The 14314-nt window shown below is 42.0% G+C and overlaps 1 long non-coding RNA gene across 1 annotated transcript; it reads right to left on the reverse strand.

Moving 5' to 3' along the window:
- Nucleotides 1-10191: 10191 nt before the first annotated feature.
- LOC124856578 lies at nt 10192-13370 on the reverse strand. The gene is made up of 2 exons (XR_007035370.1): nt 13187-13370; nt 10192-12643 (listed from the first exon to the last, which is right to left on the reverse strand). It is a non-coding gene; the product is annotated as an uncharacterized LOC124856578 (long non-coding RNA).
- Nucleotides 13371-14314: the final 944 nt, after the last annotated feature.

A 14314-nucleotide genomic window follows, 5' to 3' on the forward strand; every position in this document is an offset into this window, starting at 1 on the left:
CTCCCTTCATCTGTTGTGCCATAAACTGCTGGTTGACTCAATACATACCCACTACCGTTTGTTGATTTTGCTTATTTAGATGTGTTTACCCCTGTGTGTGTAGAATTTTGCATGTTGAGTAGGTGAAAATTAATAAATATTCACATAGATAAAGAGAGAGCGTTTGGTGTTTCATTGTGTGCAAAAAGTGATGTGTCAGTCAAAATAAGGTTCAAGTTATACACGTTTCGGCAGAAACGGTCGATTAAACAGTGACATCTCTGGCAATAGTTATTAATTATTACGGAGTATTCAACGGTTGTAATTGTCAGAGGCGTTGAGCCACAATTACAACACCAGAAATATCTCTGGTCTCGATTTGTAAATGAGGATTTATGGTTAAGAAATTGATTTTGTCAGATTATGATTTGTAATTATAATTATTGATCAAGATTATTCAATCAATAATCATACTCCCAACATATGGCGTCTCTGGGTGGGCACCATGTCACCGAACCAAACCACTACCAACTGGGACCGAAAACAAGTCAATATGCAGAGATCGCAGCAGTACTCATCACCCTCCAGCAGGCTACAGCCCTGGACATTAAACAAATGGTGATCTGCTCCGACTCCAACTATGCCCGGCACAGTTTCGTCTCCATCTCCCGGTGTGGAAAGAGAATGGAATGAAGAATGCCAGGAATAAAGAGGTAAAACACTCCGAACTCTTCCTGGCATGTGACCATCTCACCACAGGGCAGGGAATGGTAGTGTATTGGAAAAAGGTGAAAGGTCACTCCCGGACGTTGGGCCCAGACAAGGACGGAAATGATGAAGCAGACCGTCTAGCCCGATTGGGAGCTGAAAGTGGAACCCCATGGAGTTTCCAAAAGGAACAGCTTCCTACCTCTCATACCCATGTCATCTGTGCCGTTACTCGGCGACAGACGAAGGAGAGGCGCGAAAACCCCCAAAGCTCTGGGGAGACTCTCCACCTCGGGCGAAAACCCAGTGACACAGACTTGGCAACCATGCAGGACCAAGACCCAAACCTCCACACCATTAGAGAGCTAGTGGCCAACGGTTGGTCAACGGAAACGTCGCCATTGGCGACGGGCGAGACCAAAGAACTGAGAACCCTCCGACGTAACCTGTCCCACCTGAAGCTGGAGAAAGGTTTGCTGGTCTACACCCACAATGGGTGCGGGACGCCCCGATGGGTGGTACCCACTGACCACAGGGGGGTCATGTTAGCCCACGCTCATGACTCTCCTGTAGGGGGTCACAGGGGTCTTAAAGCCACACTCCACATCCTACAACAGGTGGCATACTGGCCTTCGATGGCTCACGACGCCCAAATCTACATCCAAGGATGTTTGACTTGCTGTCAGTTCCAACCGTCACAACCACTCGGTCGGGCACCACTTCAGCGTAGGGGGGTCACATTCCCGTGGTCCCACCTGCAAATCGACTGGGTTGGACCAGTCCCCAAATCGGCCAGAGGTAACAAATACCTCCTAACAGTGACGTGCAGTTTCACCAAGTGGGTTGAATGCTTACCTGCACCGAACGACACAGCTGTAACCACAGCTGTTCTTCTACTGAACCACGTTTTCAGCTGGTGGGGCCTTCCCCTGTCCATTAACTCGGACAGAGGGACGCATTTCACCTCAAGCGTCATGACATCGCTGTTTGACATTCTAGGGGTGAAAGTAAAATTTCACATTCCCTACCACCCTCAATCGTCGGGTCAGGTGGAGCGGATGAACCGTACCATAGTGGCCATGCTAAAGAAGTACGTTAGCGGCAATGGAAAGGACTGGGACATCAAACTCCCCTTAGTCCTGATGGCCATCCGGTCCACCCCCCAACGCTCTACAGGAGTGACACCCTTTGAGATGATGACTGGAAGGCAAATGACTCTCCCACTCCATCTATTGTACCACCCAGAAGATGTGAGTGTGACAACTGCCTACACAGCACACCAATATGTCGCAGACTTGAAGGAGCACCTCAGATCAACATTCGCTTGGGCGCAAACAAACCTGGAAGCCAGCGTAGAGGGCGCAAAAGCATATTATGACCGAAAAGCAGCCCACCGTGAATACGAAGTGGGTGAAAAAGTCTTTTATTTCAGATTTGCCCTACCAACCGGACGCTCCAGGAAATTTCTCCCAAAATGGGTAGGGCCCTTCGAAATTGTAGGTAAACTCTCACCAGTGGCCTACAGAATAAGAATCTCAAAATCCAAACAGGTCCCGATGTACAAATGGGTTCACGCGAACCAGATCAAACCCTACCACAGACTCTCCTCCACAGAAACAGGGCTCCCTTCTGGAACTGAGGGAGGAGAGGGGAGCGCATAGGGTCAGTCAGATCGGTGCATGTAAATAAACTCCACACTAACATGCACTAACCACTAACAACTCCATCCATAAAATTTTCCCTTCTATAATCAGGATTTCTCTGTTGCAGGATGGAGGTCATCTGGATGATTGGCATTCTTATTGGCTCCACACTTGCTCTACCAACCGGCATAGTACAGATAGGACCACCAACCGGCACAGTCCTGCAAGACACCCCCGGGCTCCTTATTACGCGCTGTAGACTCCACACGCAGAGGGTCTTCGTGCGCCTAGACCCGTGGGACGTATACCGTAAACACATCCGTCTTCCGCCACTGATGACTGAAGGAAGACCTCAGGGGACTCAAACCCCCGACACCATAGACCATGCCAAACAGACTACAATCTATATCCTCAAACAATTGCAGAAATTCATGGTCACCGAAGAGGACCTCAGCGGCAGTAAACGCCCAAAGAGATTCCTCGGTGGATTGATAGCCTCAGCTGCGGCGCTGGGATCTCTGTTTTCCATTGGCCTTTCAGCAGCAAATTCCGTTAGCCTGAAAACTATTCAGAGACACGTGCAAGAATTGGATGACGAAATGCCAGAAATCCAACAAAGACTCCTCCTCCAACAGAGACTATTAGACATACAAACCAAGACCCTCCAGGGCACCGTGGTTACTGTAAACCTACACTCCACCCTTATTAACAATACCCTGCATGCACTGCAAACCCTCACAGAAGTGGTCAGGAATGATTTGATGTACACACAGGTTGTAAGAGATTTGATGCAGGACCTGATTAGGGAAGTTGGTTCATCGGTAGACAGCCTAACTGCAGGATGGATACCCACTTACCTAGTCCCGCTGGATTTGGTGGAGAAAATCCTAAAGTCCACCACAACAGACACCTTGCAACCTCCACAAACACACCTAGCGTATAGCTTAGGCAGTGCAATCCCAATTTTCGTAAATCCGGATAACCTAGAGATAGGATTTATGCTCAATCTTCCCATCATCGAAAGAGCAAACGCATACAGGCTTAAAACAGTGTTAAATGTCGGGTTTTGGAAGGAAAACACACACGTACAACTGAAAACCCCATCACTTTTGGCTTACCACGAGGCTGACCCAAAACTTTATTTGATTCCCAATTTAGACTTGTGCACCAAAAACAAGGACCTCCATTGGGTGTGCCCGAGTAACCCATTTATTAGAGATGTCACCGATTACATGTGTGGGTTAAGGGAGGGAGCTCCCGAACAAAACTGTCAGGCAAAGATAACTCTGAAGGATGTAGGGTTAGAAACCAAGGTTGAACGTGCGGGTAACCGATGGCTTGTAAGCACCCCAGTAACAGAAGCCTTGCTATCCTACGATCAGCACGACACCGTTACCAGAATAAAATTACCCAACCAAACAATGTTCGTCGCTGTACCCCAAGGTGCACTCCTACATCTCGGGGACATAATCCTTCATCACCTTAATCTCGACCGATACGATACAGAAATTGAAATTATGGATGCTTTCAAGGGATTAAATTTCAGCATTGACGCTAGTATTGAAAAACAACTGATAGTGGAAGGGACCAAACAGATTAAGTTCAGCCTCACCCCTGCGGAACTAAGCGTCACAACTTTCCCTCGGTTTCCCCGGCGAACAGAATGGACAGAAACCCATACTATGACCGTTACGGTAGTTCTCCTTGTGATCGGGTGGGTCGTGACGGCTGGAATGGCACTCACCGCATACAGACAGGTTAAGCGTGTACAGGTCAGGATTGATTCCCTCACATTCATTCCCTCACGGTTCATAGCACCGCCTTTGCCAACGACACAGCCAGGGTCCAGTGCCTAATAGAAGTTGGATGAATAAGCTATGAACCATGATTTTGTTTTGTTCCTTTTATTCTTATATATACATATATATGTACGATATCTGTTATTGTTTCATTTTGTCTCAGGATTACCAAAGCTGATGACCAAAGAATGTAATGATGATGTGAATGTATTGTCCTGTATTTGTCTCATTGAACAATGTAGAAAGGGATGAGTTTAGTCAAGAGTTAGTCCTGCCCAGGCTAACCTCTATCCTGCCCAGTCGTAGGTTTTGAGTAACACAGAGACAATTTTGTTTTGTTCTGCTTCGCCACGGATCACTGATTGCTCAGCAAAGGACAGAATGGTCCCAGTAGCTTCAAAGACTGCGATTCATCTCACCCTTTGAACCTAGGGGGGAATGTTGGACCACTTGTTTGCTGAGTATTGGATTATCTGCACGTTGTTGGACGTCACTGTGCCCCTCCAATGGCATCGGCCATTTTGTACCCAGGACAGCCCGCTCCTACATATCCCATCGAGCATTGCGACTGATATGACTGGGCGTCCCCAGTCTGACGTCACAGGATGCTATATAGGAGGCGCTCATGTTTGAAAACTCACCTTCTGCTGGAAACCAGATCTGGTGATCGAAGCGCACCACTTTAAGAGAGGAACTCGGTGAAGAGTTTCATTCATTCTCTCTCGTTGGACAACAAACTATTCATAACTGAAGTCTGTGGACTAAGAAGGCCAGAGGTTTCACTTTTGCCAATCGAAGACGTGAGTTAGCACGTAACTGGAGACACGGAGCTTCGGAGAGACGAACCGCTACCGTGTTTCATTTTCAAGTCGACTTTGATGGTCAGATCATATTTTTCCTTTTTGTCAAGAAGACCAAAGGACAAAGACTGACCGTTCCCCTGAAGTTAATTGTGGACGCACAATTAACTCAACCCCACGTTTCCTCGCTCGAATTCCCTCGCTCAGGAAGAAGACGACACAAGTAAAACCCATTTCTTTTTTTTATTTCTTTATTAGAAGGCCTGGGCAGGGTCAGAGGTTGTAGAAGCGATCAGAATCGCTGGTTAGGATCTCATGTGTTCTGAATAATACAGGTCCTTCTCAAAAAATTAGCATATTGTGATAAAGTTCATTATTTTCCATAATGTCATGATGAAAATTTAACATTCATATATTTTAGATTCATTGCACACTAACTGAAATATTTCAGGTCTTTTATTGTCTTAATACAGATGATTTTGGCATACAGCTCATGAAAACCCAAAATTCCTATCTCACAAAATTAGCATATTATTAAAAGGGTCTCTAAACGAGCTATGAACCTAATCATCTGAATCAACGAGTTAACTCTAAACACCTGCAAAAGATTCCTGAGGCCTTTAAAACTCCCAGCCTGGTTTATCACTCAAAACCCCAATCATGGGTAAGACTGCCGACCTGACTGCTGTCCAGAAGGCCACTATTGACACCCTCAAGCAAGAGGGTAAGACACAGAAAGAAATTTCTGAACAAATAGGCTGTTCCCAGAGTGCTGTATCAAGGCACCTCAGTGGGAAGTCTGTGGGAAAGAAAAAGTGTGGCAGAAAACGCTGCACAACGAGAAGAGGTGACCGGACCCTGAGGAAGATTGTGGAGAAGGGCCGATTCCAGACCTTGGGGGACCTGCGGAAGCAGTGAACTGAGTCTGGAGTAGAAACATCCAGAGCCACCGTGCACAGGCGTGTGTAAGAAATGGGCTACAGGTGCCGCATTCCCCAGACCTGGGCTACAGAGAAGCAGCACTGGACTGTTGCTCAGTGGTTCAAAGTACTTTTTTCGGATGAAAGCAAATTCTGCATGTCATTCAGAAATCAAGGTGCCAGAGTCTGGAGGAAGACTGGGGAGAAGGAAATGCCAAAATGCCAGAAGTCCAGTGTCAAGTACCCATAGTCAATGATGGTCTGGGGTGCCGTGTCAGCTGCTGGTGTTGGTCCACTGTGTTTTATCAAGGGCAGGGTCAATGCAGCTAGCTATCAGGAGATTTTGGAGCACTTCTTGCTTCCATCTGCTGAAAAGCTTTATGGAGATGAAGATTTCGTTTTTCAGCATGACCTGGCACCTGCTCACAGTGCCAAAACCCCTGGTAAATGGTTTACTGACCATGGTATCACTCTGCTCAATTGGCCTGCCAACTCTCCTGACCTGAACCCCATAGAGAATCTGTGGGATATTGTGAAGAGAACGTTGAGAGACTCAAGACCCAACACTCTGGATGAGCTAAAGGCCGCTATCGAAGCATCCTGGGCCTCCATAAGACCTCAGCAGTGCCACAGGTTGATTGCCTCCATGCCACGCCGCATTGAAGCAGTCATTTCTGCAAAAGGATTCCCGACCAAGTATTGACTGCATAACTGTACATGATTTATTTGAAGGTTGACGTTTTTTGTATTAAAAACACTTTTCTTTTATTGGTCGGATGAAATATGCTAATTTTGTGAGATAGGAATTTTGGGTTTTCATGAGCTGTATGCCAAGATCATCCGTATTAAGACAATAAAAGACCTGAAATATTTCAGTTAGTGTGCAATGAATCTAAAATATATGAATGTTAAATTTTCATCATTACATTATAGAAAATAATGAACTTTATCACAATATGCTAATTTTTTGAGAAGGACCTGTATGTGCATGTAACCTTGCTTGTTGAAACTTTCATGTGTTATGTAATATCGGGATCCGCCGTGTTCCCCAGAGCTGTCTGTGTTTACTATCTGAACGCGGGTGCGTTGCAAAACTGGACTGTTAAAATGACCTCATGGTAAAATTCTCCATTTTACCTTTGTCTTCAATCTCACTGTGCTAACTTGCCGCCAAAAGTTATCAATCCTTTGTGGTCAGGAGTAAGGGGGGAAGTTTTATGATCAGAAGATCATAAAAGACACTCTAAGCTGCACTCCAACCCCCCATCAGTCATCACCACACCCCCCTTTCATATCCTCTCCCTTCATCTGTTGTGCCATAAACTGCTGGTTGACTCAATACATACCCACTACCGTTTGTTGATTTTGCTTATTTAGATGTGTTTACCCCTGTGTGTGTAGAATTTCGCATGTTGAGTAGGTGAAAATTAATAAATATTCACATAGATAAAGAGAGAGCGTTTGGTGTTTCATTGTGTGCAAAAAGTGATGTGTCAGTCAAAATAAGGTTCAAGTTCCACACGTTTCGGCAGAAACGGTCGATTAAACAGTGACATCTCCGGCAATAGTTATTAATTATTACGGAGTATTCAACGGTTGTAATTGTCAGAGGCGTTGAGCCACAATTACAACACCAGAAATATCTCTGGTCTCGATTTGTAAATGAGGATTTATGGTTAAGAAATTGATTTTGTCAGATTATGATTTGTAATTATAATTATTGATCAAGATTATTCAATCAATAATCATACTCCCAACAAATCACATATCTCTGATTTAGTGAAAAGCACTTAGTCTATACAAAGGTTGACAGTTGGATTGTAAATTCAATTGGTGTCTGTGACGAAATAATGCAACAACAATGCACATTATTTAATACCACATTTCCTTCCACACCTTTATTCTTGTGAATTGGACTTTTGTCAATAATTAAGTGCATGGTGTGAGTAAATTTCCATACTTTCATAAAACTCTCTGCAGCAAAATAATACAGAAAGAGTTTACTCAAGGTAGGACCTACATCAGTAACAGTGTTTACAAGCTGCCAACACTGATAACACAGAGTAGATCTGACACAAAGGGAAAATGTTTTAATGGCTTGCAGTCGCACACCGATCTCCAAACCGAGCTACAGGATTGAAACACTTTTTTTTATTTATTTAGCCTCTAGATGTATTTTAGTGGTTTCTTTTTAAGGTCATGATCTGAATTCAGACAAAAATGAAAAAGTGGCTTTACCTAGAATCCTGGAAGTGGAGGAAGATTTTCTTTCTGCTGATTGTTCTGATTGTACCTCTCATTGTGCTGATTGCAGGCACTGCAGTTTTTGCTCAAAAAGGAGGTAAGTCTGTGATTTCCTTTGATTATTACTGTTTTAAAACTGAATACATTTGAAGGATTATGCAGTTTCATTTATTTATTTATTTTTTGCTGTCATTCAGGTCTGTGTCAGTGTTAACCATAGTTTTGGTAATCTCTCTGACACAACTGAAGTTAAAATATCATAAACATACCGCAGCCTCACATCATTACCAGCCTTAATTTTAAATTTTCATGCAATATCATTGAAGCCTGACATTTAACAGTGACTGTAAAAAAGAAAAAAAACTAATATTGAAAGTAAAGTGATTTGCTTGTTCTGTTAATAATTTAAATTAAATGGTACAAGTACAAATATTACACAGATTAAATGTCCTAGAGATAAGTAAAATATACTCCATTCAATGATGGAAGAAGTCAATTTCATTTTGGTGTGACCTTACTTTTTATTATAGGTCTTATTGAACCATGGCCATAAGCTCAGTTAATTAGTTAAAAAGAAAAAGGATTCACTTTAAAAAGTGGTTAAAAACACAAGGGAAACATTATAAAGTCATCATTGAGGATTAATCAAAAAAGAGCTGTTGCTTTGGCCTTGTTAAAAAAACTAATGCTGATTTTTAAGGAATGTTAGCTTTTAGGTGTTTTTTGCATCCGACATATAGGTGTTCTGCTTTAACTAAGTTACTAAGCAATGACTCAGGCATTGTCAGCACAGAGTATTTTCCTTTCAAAGCCCAACAATTTTATGTTCTCTGAATTTGTTTTCATCTTAATTTGTCCTGCTTTTCTTTCCAGTCATTTTAGTAGTCAACAAAAAAATTACTTGCTTGTTAACAAGATTAAGCTTGGTTCATTTGTATGTTTATTTTAATTTTTTGCCCTTTTGTACTTAGTTGCTTTGAGCCTGACATTTTTGGCTGCAAAAAAAGATTTTATAATTTCCTCTTAGTTCACTGTAAAGAAATTTGGTCATGTGACTCAAATAATGTCAGCAGAATGTTGCTCTTAGTCATTTTGGTATAATCAGGGGCTCATAATCTCTCAAATTTCGTAAAAAGACCACCAGGAGTTTCTAAACCACAGCTAATGGATTGTGTGTATGACATGATAATATACATTGTAGAATAATTAGAATTTGAGCCTCCTAATGATTAATTGTGTCCATAGTTCATTAAAGGTGATCTATTATACTTCCTTTTACACATTTGGGATACGTCTGTGTGCATACAAAACATGTTAATTACATTTTTCGCAGAAAATCATTCTCAGATAATGAGATTTCACCTCCTCAGTTACCTCTTTTTGAGCTCCTTTCAGAATGAGCTGTTTTAGAGCTTGTCACGTTTATGCAAATTAGCTGTGTCTGGCCACACCCAGTACTTCACGTGAAAATGAAACTTATAAGAAGCAACATTAAGTACTTACATTTCTGTCATCTGCAGATTTGCCACGAACAGTAGGGACTGAATTTTCCTTCAGTCTAAGTCTTTCTGCCAATCCTGACGTGTACTGATGGTATGGGAAGGAACTTGTGCCATCAGAAACTGAATTTGAATTGCTCAGACTGAATCTGTATTTGTGTAATTTGTAATTAAATGCATTGGTTTGAAAATGAATTTCACTAAACTGAAACTGAATATAATGGTTTAAAACTGAATCTATTTGCTTTGAAAATTGCTTTGCTTAGTATTGAAAATTCAGTTTGATTACTTTCACTTTCACATTCAATTTCAATTCCAAACTTCAGTTTTTTGTGTCACACATCCGGGTCCTTGAAGCCACAGATTAATCAAACACAGATTTACTGATTCACGTATGTCATTCACTATTGTTGTGTCCAAATTCAGGACTGCATTCTTCTGAAGGATGCATTTGCAGGCCGATAACGTCCTAGATGAGGCGACGAATGCTGTTAAATCTCCAAGGTTTCTTCTTATCCCCAGATTTGAAGGATGGGTCCGGTGTATCCTCCGTGTCCCACTGTCTGGAACTAAGCAGTACAGAGTAGAAGACACAGGTGTTTGAATTCAAAAAAGTGGGTTTTTATTTACCCAAAAAACATGAAAAAATGGTTAACAAAATGAGTAATTTTACAGGCATGCCAATAAAAGAGGTCAACTCAAGATACTAGACTCAAAATCATCACTGACAAGACTCAGACAGATACGAACCAAAACCGACCTGCTGAACTGACACATAAGGGCCCTTAGGTACAGGTTTAGCTAAACCATACACACACACAATAGGGGAAGACAAAATGGGTGCCACATAATAACTAATACAAAACAAGGAAATAAATCCAAAACACCCCCTAAGGGTCCCCCACTTGGAATGAACCGTTTGGTTCAGTCCAATGAGGCCATCAGCAGTACTTCAGGAATCTCAGCCCTTAGCCATGCCTTTTGCCCATCAGGAAGGGGAAGCCAAACACCCAGGTAAACTCAAACAAAGAAAAGAGTATTAATACAACGTAGAACTGAATTGACCTTGCAGTGTTAATATGTGTGCACTTCATATAAACATTGTAAGGTGACCGAGGAATAAACTAAGAAACTATAATTAAGGAATATTTAAAATAATGACTACAAAGTAAATTAAAGGGAAACCGAATTGTTATTGCCTGGTATATGGCACACCATAAACTGAAACGGTTTTAAGGCCAGGTACCAACGGGTAATTCGTCCATTTGTGTCGTTCATCTTCTTAAGCCACTGGAGCGCCTGATGATCCGTCTCCAAGGTGAAGTCTCTTCCTAACAGGTAGTACCGGAAGGAGTCCACAGCCCACTTGATTGCTAATGCCTCCTTCTCCACTGTGGAATAGCGAACCTCCCGTGGAAACAGCTTCCGGCTGATGTATGCCACTGGATGACGATCTCCAGTGGTTTCCTGAAGGAGAACAGCTCCCAGACCCCGATCTGAAGCATCAGTCTGTAATATGAACTTTTCATCAAAGTTGGGACTGTACAATACAGGTTGCTTACTTAATGACTGTTGGATGTCCTACAATGTTGTCACCGCATCCTCTGTCCATTGTATGTGATTGGGGGAGTGGGATCCCGTCATGTCAGTGAGCAGAGCTGCCCTATGGGAGAACTGGGGAATAAAACGGTGGTAGAACCCAGCCATGTGTAACACTGACACAATATGCTTGTATGGGTTACGTTTGTTTTTATATATATATGGACCAGTTATCGCAAAGATATTAACAAAAATCACAATATGTTCCACAACAACTTTTTGAATTTCAGGGGGATTTAAATGAGTTGCTAAAAGAGAAGGTTTCTGTTGGGAAAACACTGACTCTCTCTGATCAGGTAACAAATAAACAACAGGAAACTGAGGTTGTGACTTGGCTCCACTTGGTGCCCCCTGCTGGCCAGGCAGGAAAAGCACTGAGCCCACAGCTTGATCAGCACCTTCTTCTTCCTCCTCTTCACTGATTTCCAAAGTGTCCAAATGTGTCTTTATCTGTGACATCACTTCTTGTAGAACAACATCAAACTTCTGTCCACTTCTCCGTGCAATATATTTCAGTTCATCCATATAGTTAGGGAATGTGGTCGACCCCCCTGTGCCTGTGCATTGGTCTGGAGATAATGTAACGCAAAGTTTGATTTCAGGATTCTCGCCAGAAACATGGGTATGTGGCAAAATAGGCTTGAGTGCAGTTAAAGCACTATTATCATTATACTCAATAATCAGGTTTTTATTAAGCGGACTCTCTACATCATCAACAGCGATTATTTTTTTAATAGACCCATATCGCTTTAAAACATCTATAATATCTTCATCTTTGTCTGTATGAGTTACACCAGAAATGATAACACAATTCTGTGTGTCTATCCCTGATTTTTCAAAAAAATCCATAATGGAACCCGACAAAAGAAATATTAATTAACCACATCAAATGAGCAATGAGCAATCAAAATCAAATCATCAATCAATCATTACTTGTTCACCCATAACCAGGCTCCTGGCTAGCTTGCCAAATGTAACACGGACACAATATGCTTGTATGGGTTACGTTTTTTTTAATATATATATGGACCAGTTATCGCAAAGATATTAACAAAACTGACAACAAAAAATTAAGTTCGTCATAGGAGCCTGGGATGGAACAAGATAACCAGAGGAAGAAAAAAAATAAATGCTCATCTGATTCAGAAACATATATTTAACTTAAATTACAACAAACAAATAATTAGACAGACACCAGATAAGTGTGTCAAGACAATATTACATTAGACAAGTATCCAGTCATTCAATCAAAATGGTTCAGTTTGTGGTTATCCAACCTAAATATGAAAGTTCAGTTATTGTCCATGTTCTTTTAGTTAAGTTCCTTTTGGGGGGGAAAAAAAAAACAGGACTCTCACAGTGTCCAAGGTCCCGAATCAAAAGGGAAAAAATAAATAATCCTACCAGCTCGCCACTCTAGAAGAGGTTCAGGGAGTCCAAAAAAAACCTGACCTATAAACAAGGTCAAAATACATGCAATTAGCATCTGGAAAAAATACATTAGGTTACCGGTAACATCTCTAAATTGTATTCTGTACATACAGAAATTACAATAATAATTCAGAATTTCAAATGATTCAAAATTAATTCATTGATCATTGTATTCAAAATAAGCTGCGTAGCTAGATTCAATTACTTCAACAAAATACAGGCAGTGGCATAAAGCTAAAAGAAACCATGCATGCCATAAGCGTTTCACTGACATTGCTACTAACATTAGCAGCATTAATATTTAAACAGTGTCAAAACATTTGCACGATTCCATAGAAATGCAGCCGAATTGTTAAACATTTGCCACAAACAAATATACGGTCATAATTTATGACCGTAACTAACTTTATGAACATAAATGTCTAAAAATAACTGTGTTCTGGACTTCTGTTCGCGAATGCGGAAGTGAAGCCATAACACATCCGGCATTAAAAATGAACTTCAGCAGAAAAGTTGACGACTTTACCCAACCGGTCTGAACAATCATATTGTAAAGTAACTTACCAATGAGTATGGGAAGATTTACATAAAGTGTTAATCAGATTTCGTGTTGAATCAGTCATTTGTTTATTCCAGCCATGCACAGCCAACAGCAAGGAGGACGTGACATCAGAACGGGGCGTACTCTGAGAGCGTTTCCCTTTATAACGGCGCCCCTGATGGCTGAACGGGCACTCAATTTAAGTAACATAGGTTACACATGCTCAAAAACAATCTAAGTTGCTTCCTTGTTTGGGGCAGAGGGCATGATTTCATAGCCTTGATTTTTTCAGTCTGTGGCCTGATAACCCCCTTGCCAATGACATGCCCCAGGTATTCTGTCTCAGCCACGGCAAAGACGCACTTTGTTGAATTTGCTGTCAACCCAGCTGATTGAAGACAATCCAGGACAATGTGCAGATATTCCATGTGCTCCTCCCAGGTGGTACTGTGAATGACAATATCATCCAAGTAAGCAGCAGCAAACTCAGAACAGTTATGCAATACCTGATCCATCTACCGTTGGAAGGTGGCCGGATCTCAATGTAATCCAAATGGCAAGACTGTGAAGAGGAACAGCCCCCATGGCATCCTGAACGCATTGAACTCTCTGGATTGCTCAGTGAGTGGGACCTGCCAGTAACCCTTACCCAAATCCAATGTAGTCAGGTACGTTGTTTTTCCAAGACGTTCGAGCAGGTAATTAATTCTGTGTGTCGGGTAGGAGTCAAACATAGATATGGAATTTAGGTATCTGAAATCATTGCAAAACCTAATGCTTCCATCCTTCTTAGGCACCAAGACCACTGGGTTACACCATTCACTTTTAGATTTCTCAATGATCTTTAGGGACAGCATCAGATGAACTTCAGCCTTTAATGAAGACAGCAGGCGTTCTGGGATTCTATAACTTAATCGTCTCACACTGGCACCTTCTTGCAAAATAATATCATGTTTGACAACATTGGAACACTGTAGATGTACATAGCTCTCTCACCTGCTGCTGCTTGGGAAGATGGCCAAGGTCCAAATCCAGAGAGCCCACAGGTGGTAGGTATTGCTTATCCACTTCATCCTCTTCAGGCACCCTCCATATGAGCATTCCATCTGCTTTGTGTTCTATACGCTGCACCACTCTTTTAGGAGATTTAT

Source organism: Girardinichthys multiradiatus, chromosome 20, assembly GCF_021462225.1.
Source record: "Girardinichthys multiradiatus isolate DD_20200921_A chromosome 20, DD_fGirMul_XY1, whole genome shotgun sequence".
Classification (NCBI taxonomy): domain Eukaryota; kingdom Metazoa; phylum Chordata; class Actinopteri; order Cyprinodontiformes; family Goodeidae; genus Girardinichthys; species Girardinichthys multiradiatus.